At 33.1% G+C, this 14446-nt stretch overlaps 1 pseudogene; it reads right to left on the minus strand.

The window, feature by feature from the left end:
• Positions 1-780: 780 nt before the first annotated feature.
• Positions 781-14446, minus strand: part of LOC120134425 — a 28199-nt pseudogene continuing 14533 nt past the window's right edge.

Here is a 14446-nt window from a genome sequence, read left to right on the forward strand (position 1 = left end):
CTTAACACTTAAAAGACATTGAATTTCAACAAAGATTAACAAACATATTAGTAGCATATAAAATTCAATATATCCAAGTCTAATATACTTTATGCAATACCAATTTCTTGTATTTAAGTACATGTGCATAAAGCTATCCAAAAAAATGTTATGCATTTAAAAATTGATATCAATTGTTAGAGAGATATCATTTGCAATAAATCACATGCATAAAAATTTAAATTAAGGTAAAAAAATTAAAATTTGTAAAAACAAAGCATTAAAAACAATTTTGACCAAAATTCATTATGATGAACAAACATTTATGAAACATCATTAAAACTTTACAAAATGTTCATCACAACTCTTTTTAACATACATGAGATAGAAAACATAAAATTTTTTAAAATCAAAACTCATGCATGCATACAACAAATAGACAACCAATTAATAAAAATAAACATTAAGCTTAGAGGTTACCCATTCCTTTTCAAGTGTGGCTAGAGCATTATAGTATCTCCACTTTCATTACAATTGCTCCCATACACCTACAAGAGACATTTAAGTAGATTTTGGTATCCAAGTTGCTTTGGATCCTTGAACGTTAATTTCAATGCCCCTTGTTGCCTTAGGAATCCATACTTGTTTAATTTTAAAATGTTTTCCTTTCTTTAAAGGACAAGTATGTTCCTTGTGACCATGATAATGACAATTTGAGCATTTTGACATTTTTAACATAGATGAATTGTTTTTAGAAATGATTTCTTTTTCTTTTGTTAAACATTCAAGCTTAACTTTCAATTCAAGATTTTCTTTTTCCAAATCTTCAAATTTAGTTTTCGGAAGCTCAAAATCATTTTTCAAAATTTCATTTTGCTTTTTAAAATCCAATTTTGCTTTCAAGAGAAAATCATTTTCAACTTTGAATTTTGAAATCAATTTCTTTTATTTGGAATTCATGGTCTCAAATTCCAAATACAATTCATCGTATGCATCTTGTAACTCATTAAAAGAAATGAATTAGATTAACTAGAGTTAGAAGATACCTCGGGCTCTTCAAGAGCTATTAAGCACACCACCTTTGTTGGTTCTTCTTTTTTGTTCCCTTGAATTTCTTCGAGCTTATTACAAAGCTCATTGGCATTCGAACAAGAAGAAACTCCTTCATAAATATCAAGACCAAATGCACAAAACATCATGTGCATGGCTTTAGCATTTTGTTGAGTTTTCTTCCGTTCTTGGGCTCTCTACTCCTTCGTCTTCTTCTTTGGAGAAGAGTAGTCATTCTCGACCATATCTCATTCATTAAGATCATTGGATTGGATGAATAACTTCATTAATTTCTTCCAATGATGATAATTAGCTCTATTGAAGTATGGAGGCTTATCGATCGGTTGGTAGTCTTCCATGTGAAATGAGCCGAAGGTGGAAGTCATCTTCTCGGTTGCTTCAAAAAATGGATAGAGCTTCTTCAAGGATCATCTGAATGTTGTTAGACCTTCTAAAAGTCAAGCAATGATACAAATTATTGGGATATAGATGAAGCTCAATTGACAACTGAAATATTTATAAACTATTCTTGTTTACAGGATCAAGAGATAACCTTTACAAATCTCTATTGTTTTAATGGCTAAGATAGAATCACTCCTCTTTCACAAAAGGAATAAAATGTGTAAACAAAAAAATCTCACAAGGCAGTTATTTACAAAATTAAGCTCACTAAAACACTAATATTTACAACAGAAAAGAAAATAGGAATAAAAAGCTCTTCTCTTGTGTTTGATTGCTTAGATAGGTGTTCTAACCCTTCTTCAAGTGTCCTTAACTTGTTTTTATATGTTGGAATGAATTTGTGGTCGTTTTTAGACGTTGGGGATGATTTGGAGCTGTTGGGGATAATTTTTTTGCAAAATAAAACTGCCCAAGACAAGGAGTATCGATACCCCTTTAATGAGTATCGGTACTTCCTTTATAATTTTTACATAAACTACCTGTTACTAGCTGTTGGGCATGACCAGTATCGATACTAAGCTCATGGTATCGATACTACTATGTAAAGTAGTATCGATACCACTTGGAGTATCGATACCTATTTTGCATTCTGGAATTTGAGCTATTTGAAAACCAACTGGTAGTGTCAATACTTCTTTTACCTTTGGTATTGGTACCATGTGAACAATATCGATATTGTTCATGCAATATCGATACAGTAAGAACAATATCGGTACTACTTACCCAGAAAAACATTTTTTGCTCAAATTCTATTTTAATGGACTTTGAATTATTTTTGAAAACTTTTGAAAACTTTGAACAAATTCAATTCAAGTCCAAAAATATTTTGTCTTAATTTGTTATATCAAAATATCATAAAACATGATTCAATAGTTGTTTTATAAGTTTTATTTTAAAATGGTCTGTAATAATAAACTAGGACAATTTATTTTGGGTAGTTTTACTGATATTTGAATTTATGCATGAGCATTATGTTTATGTTTTATATTTTAAAATGGTTTTCAAATTAAACAGTGTTTAGACAATTTTAAATAGTTTATGAAACATCACTAAACTGCCTAATTGCTACTTAAAATCAAATTTGTTTTTAATGTTAAAATATTTTTTATAGGTTTATGCAATTAATGAAATAGTTTTCAAATTGATAAAGGAATGTTTTAGAATAAATTTTTTTTAAAGCACTTATGCTCAACAAATGTATGTAATATTTATGAAACATCTGTAACTCGTATTTCGAGACTTATATGGGTTATGGATGTTACATTTATTGGTATCAGAGCTGCAGGTTTAGTTGATTCTTGGTCTAAACCGAGTTTATGTTATGTTGGAAATATGCACATGCCACTAGGATGTCGAAATTACTGATCTGGTATGGTGTGATGATTTTATTTACGATGTTGCTCCTTACTAATGTATAGATATTTGTGATTGTTTAGATGTCAGATTCGGAGGGATCGAGCGAGCTACCGAATAAGAGGTCCCGAGGGAACTAATAGTGGCAGTAACAATGAGGACGAACATGTATCTCATGTCCAACACGACCAGTAGGGAACACATGCACATCATGGTGTGCCAGCTCCGGATCAGAATTTTTGTGGGAATCAAAATTTCGGTACGAGATTTGTATTAAAGCTATAAAACCATAAAGTTTGGTATAGAAATTAGATAATCAAATCAAATCAAAATTTCACAAAAATTTGAAGGATGCTAGATAAAGATTTGAAATATTATTTCTATATTCTAGATCAATTAAATTTAACATGGATCAATGGATTGAAGTTATTTTTCAGATTTGGTTGAATAGTGAGAATTTAGTAACTAAAATGTAATTTTTAAAAATTGCATGGCCAAAGTAGAAAGTTAAAGACAAATTTGGTTCATCGTTGACTATGGAATATTTTAATGGAAGATATTACAATGGAATTTGGTAATTATCAAGATTCATTAATGATAATTTAGGGATTTCTTATTAATTGAATTTTAAATTCAATTATACTAGTTTTGAAGAGTTTGATTTTGAAGGGTTTATGGAGGGCTTATTGATTTTGAAGATTTGATGAAAGATTATTACGTTGTTGATGTTGTAGATTAATTCTAAAGCATGTATGATGATTAAAATGATGTGTAGATGCATATATAACATTTGGCCGTAGTAGGGTTTACTAAGATTAGATGGATTTTGATTAAATTTGATGTTGTAATTATTAGAATAACATGAATTTGATGGAAAGAAGTTGAATTCATGATTGAAATTGAATGATAACCTTGCCCTAAGTGTTTTGATAGGTTCAACCATAGGGGAAAAATTAGGGGGAAATGTTGAAAAAATTCCTATGGTCTAGAATTGATATTGGATGAATTCTATATGGTTTGGAGATTGAGCTGGATCAATTTGGAAACTTGAAATAGAAAAGGGCTATTTTTGAAAGTTTTAAGAATTATGGGACATTGATGCACAAATGTATAAATTGGGGTATTCAATGTTGAATTTTAATCATGGAATGCTGAAATTTTAAGTTGGAAAGTTGATTGGAATCAAATTACAAATTTGGTAAATTTGGAGGTTGGAATTCGAAAGATCTTAAGAATTTAGAGACTTGATTGTAAGTTTGTAAATGTGATGGTATTATTTTGGATGAGAAATTTCAATGATGGAAATTTTATTAGCATGCTGATTTTTAAGTTTAAACATTGGTTTGGGATCAAATTGAAAGTTTATAAAAGTAGGTGGTTGAATTCAAAAAGTCTAAGGAAATAGATGATGAAATTGCAAGTTTTCAAATATTTGAGGATTGGATTGAGTGTATTATTTATGTGCTGGAATTTTTGGTAATTAATATGAAGTGATCTTAATGGTGAAGGACCAATATGAGTTAAATAGAACGGTTGATATGAATTCTAAAAAGATAATTCATATTTAGTGGCTTGATTATGAAATTGGTAAAATTTGAAGGGTTGATGATGAAAATAAATATTTAAAGAATCAAATGAGTATTTTGAGAAGTTTGAAATTATGATGGAGATATGATTTAGTTATATATCAATTAAGTATCTATTTTATTTCTATAGACTTTTATATTATTAAATTTAGATTATGTTAGTATGATATTAGTCTATAGTTTTAATATTTTATGTTATTATATGACGTTGTCAGACCACAATAAATCTAACAATCCGAACGACCCGAAAAGCAATGAGAAAGCACCCGAGTAAAGAAGTATCATATAAGGTTCGGTAGTGAGGTAAAGGTGAGTGCAATTTTTTTATTTAATCGTTTTAATTGATGAAGACTTGCAATAAGTCAACCTCATAATATTTATTTTTAAGTATGATTTTATTTTAATTATGAAATGTTTCTATAATGTTGATATAAAGGTTTTACAAATGTTTTCGGGTATGAATTGCCCAAATTATGGTTTTTATGATGATAAGTTGAAACGATTATGATTTGGAAATGTTGATTATTAAATGAATATGATACACTATGAAAGCACATTGTATGTAGCATTGAGAGTCGTAAGTACATTTGGCATGTCATTAAGTTGAGTTAAGTCAAGTTAAGATATGATACATTCGTGCACATTATGAATGCATCGTTGGTGCATATGTTATGATTTGCACTTGGAGTGCATCTTATGATGATTATTATAATTGGCACTGTGAAATACCTAATGTGCACATTTTGTTCAACTCACGTTCTTAGTGCCTCTTAAATATGCATTGGGCTTTGAAAATGAAATATGAAAGTTATGAAATATGTCGAATTGAAAGGAAAAATGATATGATTATTTTATCTGATAATATTTATCATGATTTTGATACAATCATGAGATGATATTGATTTTCAGGTTTACAATGAGTAGTTGGTTTAAAAATCTTCAGATTTTAATTGTGTTACTTTTACATGTTTTAATGTATTTATGATATTTTAATCGTTTTATCTCACCTTGAGTTTTACTGCTTCACTAAGTTATACTTAGCACGTGATAATTTTCATATGTAGGTTTTGATAGAGAAAAGGACGTGCAGTGAAGAGCCTCCCGAGTATCTTTTTGGAGATCATCTGTATTATCAGTATCAGTAAGATATCTCTTATGTTTCTTTTGACTTTTAGTGGCATGTATATTATATGTGTTAGTCGTTTCATAAGTTTTATTTTAAAATGGTCTATAATAGTAAACTAGGACCATTTATTTTTGGTAGTTTTACTTATATTTGAATTTATGCATGAACATTATGTTTATGTTTTATATTTTAAAACGGTTTTCAAATTAAGCGGTGTTTAGGCAGTTTTAAATAGTTTATGAAACATCACTAAATTGCCTAATTACTGCCTAAAATCATATTCATTTTTAATGTTTAAATATTATTTTATGGTTTTATGTGATTATTGAAATAGTTTTCAAGTTGATAAATGAATATTTTAGAATAGAACAAAATTTTAAGCATTTATGCTCAACGAATGTATGTAATGTTTAAGGAATATCTATAACTCGTATTTCGAGACGTATACGAGTTGAGTGTTACACAAGCGCACCACTATCTTTAAGCATACCCAATGATGCCCAAGTACACCAATGTATGCCACGCTTTAGAGGGGATTTTTGCCACTAGAATCGTGCGACAATACCTTCTAGTTCAGCACATAAACTTCTCAGTATAAGAAAGACATTCATTGAGTATAAAGGAATCGTATGCAACACAGCCTTAATGAAGACTTCTTTACCGCCTTGTGATAAAAGCCTGGCACTCCATGAGTGAATTCAAGAGGACAACAGATCCTTCATAGAGCAAAAAGATGAACTCTTGTTTCGACCGACTAGAGCGGGAAGGCCCAGATACTTTTCTGGATTAAAGGAATTAGGGACCTACAGGACTCGGCACACATCTGGTCGATTATCCGATATGACATTTGAGCTGGAAAAAATCTCGGATTTGTCGAAATTGATCTCCTGTCCCGAACATTAGCCATACAAGCGCAATAACTCCTTTAACTCCGCAGCCGCACTAGCCTTCACTTCTCGGAATATGAAACAGTCATATGCAAACAAGTGATGATTAATTGCTGGAGCGTATCGGTTAATACGAACCTCTCTTAAAGAAGCCGTGGGCGCAAGGGCCCGAAGCAAAGACGACAACCCTTCACTACAAATAAGAAATAAATACGGGCTCAAAGTACAAAGTTAATATGCATATTTGATGTTATCCTTTATATTTTTTTGAAATAAATAAATAATAAAATTATGTATAAAATTTAAAACCGTTAAAAAAATTGACCTATATTAAGATTAAATTCTGATTCCGTCGTCCCTGACCTGAAGTTATCTCAAGTCTTCGACGAAAGAAGCCTTGATAACGAAATTCAAGACGGTTTGTGCTTTCTCTTTTTCTTCTTCTTCTCTGTCCGTCGGATGATGTTTTGTTTGCTTGCATGGCCACTGTTCGGCTGCTCCTTATGAGTAATCATCATTATAAAATCATGAACATTTTCTTGAGATGGGAAAATATTGTTAGCCCACATTACTAGTAAATTTTTAAAGATTTTATAATAAAAAATAAAAACAAAATACTAATAAGATTAAAAAAAGGTGAGGTGATTTTTTATTAATTTATATGTTGAGTTTTCAAGATTTTAAAACATCACATCAAACAACATCGATGGTAAAAAAATTATTATTATTATTTTTTGAGGTCAAATTTGAGTACCAGGAATGTCAGAAATATGAACGTTCAATGTCAAATAATTTTATAATCAAATTATTTTAATGTTTAATGAATAACATAAAATAAAAATTATAATGTGAAGATGTCTTGTGTAATTAATTCTTGATATTTTTTAATCTTAGTTTCTATAAAATTATGATAAGAAAACATATTTAGTGTTGAACAAGCTGCTCACCTTTGTTTCATCATATTTTCTTAGGTCATAAGTTCTATACCCACTAGGAAGACACTTATTCCTTTCCCTAGAGTCTTATCTTCCCCCACCCCTCTAGGTATCATTAGGATTAGATTTAGAAAAATAATAGAATTAATTACATCATATGTTCCCAACCTATAACCTTTGTTTTAAATCGTTCTTTAAACTTTTGAACATTCTAATTTCATCCGTAAACAATAATCCTTTTTCTAAATTGGTCCCTAGACTTTTAAATATTCTAATTTCATCCTCAAATTCATTCAAATATGTAATTAGTTTTAACTGTAATTTAAACTAATTTTTTTCAAACATATAATAATATAACTTGGCCTAAAGATTTTTATTAACAAGGAATGTGATTAGTATATACATATAGTTTGGGATGAAATTGAAATATTTCAAAATTTTGGGACTAGTTTAGAATTAAGGTCATAATTTGAGGATGAAATTGAAATATTCAAAAGTTTGAGGACTAATATAGAATGATAATCATTGTTTAGGGATGAAATTAGAGTATTTAAAAATTTAGGGATCAGTATCATACTTGAAGACATACGAGAGAATTAACTCTACTTTTTATTAGAGTTTATATATTAATAAGTAAATGCATGCTATTGATAAAAAATTATAAATTAAAACTACAATAATTACTAAACTAGTTAGATGTGTTTTAACGGATACATGGTTATAATATATTGTTTGAGTGAAAATTTATTTTAAAAAAATTAAATTAATAAAATAAATAAAAATTTAAAGTCATTTTCGTGAAATCAGCTAAAAATAATAATTATGTATATCCTATATTTATTGCACAATTTTTATAATGCGAAATTACAACATGTAAACAATATTATTGAATTAAACATTATAATCTTATACTAGAATCTAATATTATTTCAACTTATCAAATGGTTTCTATAGTATAAGGGAAAGTTGTTGTTTCTATAAGTCTGAGTTCGAACAACTATATTTATAAAATGTATGTATATTTTTAATAGATTAAAAAAGTTTTAAACAGATATTATCTCATTACCATCATGTTGTTCATAAAAAAAATATAATATCACACCCTACTTTCATCTTTCCTTGAATAATTCAATGTAGAGGTGAAATTGGCTCTGGGAATTTATTGAGCTTAAATTGAGATGGTAAAGGAAGACCATGGCCACTTCCAAACGTAGTAATGCGATGGGGGAAGAAGATGAAACGTAGTTGTTGGGAAATAAACCGAGTACGAGTAATTTCCCTATAACCAGATTAGTGAGAATATGAAATAAAAGCGGAAAATAATACCCGAAATTGATAACGGAGTTCAGCCAATTATACCTACGTATTCGAACTGCTGCAGATCTTTTACTAAGAGAGAAAATTTACAGGTGTTTACAAAACACTCACTACTCACAAGAAAGCTCTCTAGTATTGGGAAAAAGAAATGATTTGGGATTTTGGGATGATTTTGAAGCTAAATGGGTAAGGGTATTTATAGTTGAAGCTTATGGACTAATCTTATAAATACCCTAAAGTATACAGGGACTAAAGTGTAATTTACCCATTTAAAAATTCAACAAAAAATTATTATTGCACCGAATTCCACCCCATTAGCAGCCTCACACTTATTGACTTTCAATTTCAACAATCTCCCACTCGAAGACTGATTTTAATCTTTCTTCACACCTCGATCAATGCAGCAATATTTCTAGTCTTGTTATTCTAGCATGCCAACTGAAGCTGAACACAACTTCAGTTTGTCCGTGGTCACCGTCTTTGTTAACATGTCCGTCGGATTTTGAGCTCCACTAATCTTTTCAAGTTTCAAAATCCCATATTCTAGAAGAGATCGGATAAAATGATACCGTAATTGTTTGTGCTTCGTCCTGGAATGAAAAGATGGATTTTTCTCTAGATGGATATCACTTTGACTATCGCAATACAAGACATTGTTTTGTTGTTTCTTGCCTAACTCTTCCAAGAAACTTTGGAGCCAAACCATCTCCTTGCTGGCTTCAGTTATGGAGAGAGCAACTATCTTCTGTAGTTCAGAAACCCAACTCACTGCAGTACCTCCTAGAGTATAGACATACCCTGTAGTGCTCATTCTGATGTCAACGTTTCCGCCTTTGAAACAAAGTGCTTTGTTTGTAGTACCCCATAGATATCTGAGGATCCATTTGACTGCTTCCCAATGTACCTTGCCTGGATTATTCATGTACCTACTAACAACTCCCACTGCATGAGCAATATCTGGTCTAGTACAAACCAGGCATACATTAGACTTCCAATTGCTGAGGCATACGACACCTTCACCATGTGTGCACGTTCTTCCTCCGTCTTTGGTGATTGTTCTTTGGAGAGTCTAAAATGAACACCTAAAGGTGTACTTACTGGTTTAGCATCTTGCATGTTGAACCTGGAGAGTTTTTTTTTGATGTACTCAGCCTATGATAACATCAAAGTCCCCGACTTTGTGTCTCTCTTAATCCTCATCCCAAGAATCTACTTTGCAGCGCTCAGATCTTTCATTGCAAACTGCTTCGACAATTGTTGCTTCAAGTTTATAATCTCTTGCATGTCTGAACCTACAACAAGCATGTCATCAACATACAACAATAAAATAATGAAGTTGTTGTCGAACTTCTTGATATAGGAACAATGATCTGCTTGGCATCTGGTAAAACCATTGCTATCCATGAAACTATCGAACTTCTTGTACCATTGTCTAGAAGCTTGTTTTAAACCATACAAGCTCTTCTTCAACCTACATACCATGTTTTTCTCTTCTGCCTTTATTAAGCCTTCTGACTGCCTCATATAGATTTCTTCCTCCAAATAACCATGAAGGAAAGCTGTTTTTACATCTAACTGCTCAAGATGTAAATTTTCTACAGCTACAATTTTCAACACCAGTCTGATTGTAGACAGTTTTACGACTGGAGAGAAAATTTCATTGTAGTCAATACCTTCTTTTTGTTGAAAGCCTTTGACAACCAATCTCGCTTTGTAGCATTTTCTCTCATCGTGATCTTCTTTGATCCTGTAAATCCACTTGTTGTGGAGCGTTTTCTTGCCTGGTGGTAATTCAGCTAATTCCCATGTCTGATTTGACATAAGCGAGTCCATCTCATCTTTCATGGAAGACTCCCACTTGACTGAATCCTCCACCTGCATTGCTTCATCATAGCACTCTGGTTCACCATTCTCAGTCAGCAACAAGTAGTGCAAAGAAGGCGAATAACGCTGGGTTGGTTTAGGAATTTTGGAGGAGTGTCTCACTTCTGGTGTGCGTGGTTCTTCTTGAACTGCTTCAGGATTGATCTGAATATCATTTCCAGAAATCTCCTCAAACTCAGCAAATTCCTTTGTTTCAGCTTTGGTATTGGAGCTACTTGATTCTATGGTTGCCTTGTCTTTGTACATCATATTCTCATTGAAAATGACATCTCTGCTTCTGATGATCTTCCGATTTTCATAGTCCCAAAACTGGTAACCGAACTCATCACCGCCATAAACAACAAATGCACATTTGTTGGACTTAGCATCAAGTTTACTTGTTTCAGCAGAGTCTATGTGTACATAAGAAATACAACCAAACACTCTTAAGTGTGAAATGTTTTTTTTCTTTCTTGCTCCAAACTTCCTCTGGTATTATGTCATCCAAAGGAACTGAGAGCCCAAGGTTGATCAGGTAAGTTGCAATGTTGATAGCTTCAGCTCATATAAATTTGGGCAATCCGACATGTATCCTCATGCTTCTGGCACGTTCATTCAGAGTTATGTTCATGCGCTCTGCTATACCATTCTACTGCGGTGTCATAGGAATTGTTGTCTCCATATTGATCTCATTATTTGCGCAGAAATCTCTGAATCTACTGTTTCTGTACTCTCCTCCAATGTCAGACCTCAATCGCTTGATTTTTAAACCAGTCTCATTTTCCACCATGGCCTTCCATTTTCTGAAGGTATCAAAGACTTCTGATTTATTCTTCAGGAAATAAGCCTACACCTTTCTTGTTGAATCATCGATGAATGTGACATAATATAATGAGCCTGCAAGAGATGAAACTGGAGATGGTCCCCATACATCAGTATGAACCAACTCTAACTTTTTTTCCTTAGGTGTCTTGCCAATCTTTGCAAAACTGACTTTCTTTTGTTTGCCAAAGATGCAATCTTCACATAGTCCGACATCTACATTCTTTAGATCCGACAACTTCCCTTTTGACAAAAGTGTCTTCATCCCTTTCTCGCTCATATGGTCAAAACTTTGGTGCCATAGGTTTGATTTTTCATTAGCATCTGCTACTACAATAATATTCTTTAAATTTGAGGTTACATAGAGAGTACCAGACTTCTTACCACGAGCAATTAAGAGTGCTCCTTTGGTAATCTTCCATTCACATCCTGAAAAGGTTGTACTATATCCTTCTCCATCAAGCTGTCCTACAGAAATCAAATTTCTTTTGAGGCCAGGAATATGTCTCACTCCTTTCAACTTCCATGTGGTTTGGTTTGGCAACTTTAATCGGATGTCTCCTTTTCCGACGATCTTCAAGGTTTCATCATCAGCTAGATGAACCTTTCCAAAATCACCACTAATATAGTTCTCTATGATTTCTTGGCATGGGGTGAAGTGGAAAGATGCCCCTGAATCCAAGATTCATGATTCAATCGGACTGTTGAAGCTTAGAATCATGGCATCACCTGTCTCCTCTGTCATGTTGGCAGATTCCTGTGCGCTGGTATCTTTCTTTGCTGCTCGGCAATCTCTTTTAAAGTGACCATTCTTGCCACAATTATAACAGTTATAATCTTTCTTTCTCGTTCTTGATTTTCCCCTTCTGGATTTGGATCTGCTACGATTTGCATTTATTTTTGAAGTTCTCCCTTTAAACTCCGTGTACAAGGCTGAGGAGGTTAATGTTTCACCTGATTCTCTCCATCGAATTTCTTCGCTCAATACCAGATCCCGAATATCATCGAATTTTAATTTACTATTTCCCGACGAGCTGTTAACTACTGTAATAGTAGCATTACAACTGTCTGGTAGAGATGATAAGAGAATTAAAGCTCAAACTTCATCATCGAATTCAATTTCCACGGAACTCAACTGGGTTGTAATTGTGTTGAGTTCATTTAGGTGTTGAGCCACTGATGTGTTATGAATTAGGATGAAGAATTTGGGTTTAAGAAAAGAATAGAAAAGAAGAGAAAAGATATTCATTCATTCATCAGAGATAATTCCAAATAGAATCAGGTACAGTTTATATAATTACAAGTACCAGCTGGCATGTACTAGAATTCTAAAAAATTAACTGACTAATGCTGATTCATGCAGGCTTATAAGCTTTAGGGTATCTTAAGAGATTATCCCCGAGGCCCACCATTACCCAGGCCCATATTTTGCCTCAGCAGACCCAAGATCCTTCTCTATTCCAGCCCCAACGTTAATTTGCTCCCCAGCCTTCTCATTTTCTAATCCTTCCTCGTTCAAAATCCCTATCTGAGGTAATTTCCTCCCAATTTCCCCTTTTTCCAACCCTAATTCCTCTTCTATCATAACAATACCCCTCCACCAGATGATCCTTGTCCCCAAGGATCGAAATATAGAAACTGAGTCTTCAGCACCGAATAATCTTCCCACATCGCCTCTGTTGGTCCCATATTCGTCCATTGAATCAACAGTTGAGTTACTACCTAGTTTTGGCGTTTAACCATCCGTTTATTCAACATAATAGTTGGGTAAACTTTTAACTAGCCATCATTCGTGATCTCTGGAGGATCAATTGAAGGTACTCGCCCTTTCCCAATTTTTCGTTTGACTAAACTGACATGAAAAACATGATGTATTTTCGAATGCGATGATAATTGTAACTTGTACGCAACTGACCCAATTCGTTGTTGTATTTTATAGGGATCGAAGTACCTCACAGCAAGCTTCAAATTTTTCCTTAAAGTGAGAGATGTTTGGCGATACGACTGAAACATCAGGTAAATTTTGTCCTCTGTCTTTATACCTCTGTGTCAATTGTTTAAGTAAATGATTCCTGCTGCTTTCTTTGTTGACTTCCCATATAGTTATGACATTCCCCTTCCCTTAAAATGATCCTTGTCCCCAAGGATCAAACCCTTCTAATATCTCATTACCAATTTTCGCTTGCAATAACTGATATCTCCGCTTGAATTGTGCCAACTCCCGGAGAGCCTTCACCTTTTCTTGCAATGCCTGTGCAAGGGTTTATGAGGCATTAAGCTTAGTCTCAGCAGTATTTGCATAGAGAAAATCCCTCTTTTCTTTCCGATTAAGAGCATCAAAGGCCACTCCAATATCAGCCAACGGATTTGTATTACTGCTTTGGGCAGCAGATTCTGGAATCTGAGGGGCCATAGACATGGTTTGCGGGTTAAATTTACCATATGAATTATTCGAATTTGGTTGCATGATTTGGGCATATGGATTAACATTTTGCTGTGAGGGTTGGCCATAGGGATTAGCACCGGTTTGTGGCAGTTGGCTATAAAGATTAACACTTGGCTGCACAGATTGGGCATATGTGCTAGCACTCGGCTGTGCATGTCCAAAAAGTGGGAAAATATCCGCCAGTGAATTATTTTCCTAATTTGGAGTTGACAATTCCTGAGGCAAAAACTGGGAATTTGTTAATGGAGGGGGTACGGTGGATATACCAGGTGCAGAGTAAGCATTGGCGGAGAATGAATCCCTAAAGTTGAAGTTGGTAACTGTCTCGGAATTTGCAGAATGTAGCTGAGGAGCTACTGCATTTTGGTTTGTTGTAGGCTGGAAAGTAGGCATGGAAGAAGAAATTTGTTTCATACACATATACCCGATAGAGATAACAATTTTCTGAACTGCCTTAGTGATATGATCTCGGTTATGTGTTCCTAGTCATATACGATGTTGCCCGATCGTGATTCTAGTAAAAATTTCACAGTGCTTTGATTGAAGACTGAAAATGCACAAACAACGTTATAAAAAGGGAAATCTGTATATATAAATATGTGTATGAAAGTAATGGAAAT

The sequence above is a fragment of the Hibiscus syriacus genome, unplaced genomic scaffold, assembly GCF_006381635.1.
Source record: "Hibiscus syriacus cultivar Baekdansim isolate YM2019G1 unplaced genomic scaffold, ASM638163v2 tig00001818_pilon, whole genome shotgun sequence".
Classification (NCBI taxonomy): Eukaryota; Viridiplantae; Streptophyta; class Magnoliopsida; order Malvales; family Malvaceae; genus Hibiscus; species Hibiscus syriacus.